Consider the following 2694-nt stretch of genomic DNA (forward strand, 5'->3'; position numbering starts at 1 on the left):
AGGCAAAATGCGGGGGGGAGCGGGAGGCTGCCGCCGTCCACCCGCTCGGGAGCACGGTTCCCTGGGGACTGAGCACGAGAGGACCGGGGGAAAGCCGCGGCAGGCTTGTCTCCCCCGGTCTTCCGGCATTCGAAAGTGCCGGTGACCGCCGCCGGCCACCGCTCTTCGCCCTGCCCAGCGGGGAGACGCCTACCCCGGAGCAACAAATTTCGTTCGGTAATGCACGCGTGTCTGCCAGGAGAGTAGCCAGAGGTGCCGCCCCTCACCTCTGCTTTCAGCGGGAAGTCAGCCCGCAGGATGCGCGTTCGCGCTGGAAGCCCTTAGGAGCCGAGTAAGTACTCCCTCCCATATACGGAAAATCACGTCTCTACCCCCGGACGGCCTCAAGAGCGCAGGCACTGCCCACCGGGGAGGCGCGCCAAACACGCCGCCTCTTACGATGACACAACTGGAGGTAACGAAAAACAGCGACCCCTTCGGCGGCTGGAAGTGCGTGCTCCGGACACAAGGTCTACCCGGCCACTCCGGCACTAAGTACCGCCGGAGCCGGGTAGACGTGACAGCCGATCCGGTCCCCGGAGCCGGGTAGACCTGACAGCCGGTCCGGTCTCCGGAGCCGGGTAGACCTGACAGCCGAGGTGGTCCCCGGAGCCGGGTAGACCTGACAGCCGATCCGGTCCCCGGAGCCGGGTAGACCTGACAGCCGACGCGGTCCTCGGAGCCGGGTAGACCTGACAGCCGATCCGGTCCCCGGAGCCGGGTAGACCTGACAGCCGATCCGGTCCCCGGAGCGAGGTAGACCTGACAGCCGGTCGGGTCCCCGGAGCGGGGTAGACCTGACAGCCGAACCGGTCCCCGGAGCCGGGTAGACCTGACAGCCGATCCGGTCCCCGGAGCGAGGTAGACCTGACAGCCGATCCGGTCCCCGGAGCCGGGTAGACCTGACAGCCGATCCGGTCCTCGGAGCCGGGTAGACCTGATAGCCGATCCGGTCCCCGGAGCCGGGTAGACCTGACAGCCGATCCGGTCCCCGGAGCGAGGTAGACCTGACAGCCGATACCGACCCCGGAGCGAGGTAGACCTGACAGCCGACCCGGTCCCCGGAGCCGGGTAGACCTGACAGCCGATCCGGTCCCCGGAGCCGGGTAGACCTGACAGCCGATACGGACCCCGGAGCGAGGTAGACCTGACGGCCGCTCCGGTCCCCGGAGCCGGGTAGACCTGACAGCCGATCCGGTCCCCGGAGCCGGGTAGACCTGACAGCCGATCCGCTCCCCGGGGCCGGGTAGACCTGACAGCCGACCCGGTCCCCGGAGCGAGGTAGACCTGACAGCCGATACCGACCCCGGAGCGAGGTAGACCTGACAGCCGATCCGGTCCCCGGAGCCGGGTAGACCTGACAGCCGATCCGGTCCCCGGGGCTAGGTAGACCTGACAGCCGGTCGGGTCCCCGGAGCCGGGTAGACCTGACAGCCGATCCGGTCCCCGGAGCCGGGTAGACCTGACAGCCGATCCGGTCCCCGGAGCGAGGTAGACCTGACAGCCGGTCCGGTCCCCGGAGCGAGGTAGACCTGACAGCCGACCCGGACCCCGGAGCCGGGTAGACCTGACAGCCGACCCGGTCCCCGGAGCGAGGTAGACCTGACAGCCGATCCGGTCCCCGGAGCCGGGTAGACCTGACAGCCGGTCGGGTCCCCGGAGCCGGGTAGACCTGACAGCCGATCCGGTCCCCGGAGCCGGGTAGACCTGACAGCCGACCCGGACCCCGGAGCCGGGTAGACCTGACAGCCGGTCCGGTTCCCGGAGCGAAGTAGACCTGCCCGCCTATCCCCGGAGGCGGGTAGAAGTTGCAGCCGAGCCGGTCCCCGGAGCCGGGCACACCGGGCAGCCGGTGTGGGGTGGGGGTGATATTTTTGTTTTTTCTTTTCGTTCATGATTTAAGCGTCACCGGCACAGCGGCCAGCCTGACCCGGGTCCTCCCTTCCAACAAGTGCGTGCGGGCAGGTGGGGGGTGGGGGGGTGGGGGGGCGGCGGGGGGGCCGGGGGCTCATAAATAATTTTGATTTATCACCGGGTGGTGATAAATAATTTTGATCTTTTTTTTTCGTTCACGTTTTTAGCGTCACTGGCACAGCCGCCAGCCTGACCCGGATCGTCCCGGCGGGGGGGGGCGGGGGGGGGGGGGCTGTCGGGCGAGGGGGGGGTATGTGGGTGGGGGGAGGGGTTGGGGTGGGCGAAAAACTAAGTTTCAACTTTTTTTTGTTCGTGATTTAAGCGCCAGTGGCAGAGCCGCCACCCTGACCCGGATCAGGTCGGGGGCGGGGGTGGGGGTGGGGCGTGGCGGTCCGCGGCTTCGCGCCCTGCGCGGGCGCGCGAGCACACCACTGCCCGGCAAGCGGCAGCGGCGGGGAAGGGGTGCCGGTGCAGAGGCAGGCGAGAGCGGGCAGCGAGCGGGCGGGGAGCACGGCGCAGAGGTGGGCCGGGGAGAGGGCGGCAGGCACGCGGTGCCTCTTTTCGGAGTAGGTTTTGGGTCGGTAAGGTGGGGGGGGGGGGGGGGGGGGGGGGGGGCGTTGTGTGTGCTGGGGGCGGGGGCGGGGGGGTTCAGTGGGTTCTCCAGCCGCGGCAGGGGCGGGCAGGCGCGCAGCAGAGCGAGCGAGCGAGCGGCTGAGAAAGGAAGGCGGGAGCGCCGGGGCA

Source organism: Rissa tridactyla, unplaced genomic scaffold, assembly GCF_028500815.1.
Source record: "Rissa tridactyla isolate bRisTri1 unplaced genomic scaffold, bRisTri1.patW.cur.20221130 scaffold_620, whole genome shotgun sequence".
Classification (NCBI taxonomy): Eukaryota; Metazoa; Chordata; class Aves; order Charadriiformes; family Laridae; genus Rissa; species Rissa tridactyla.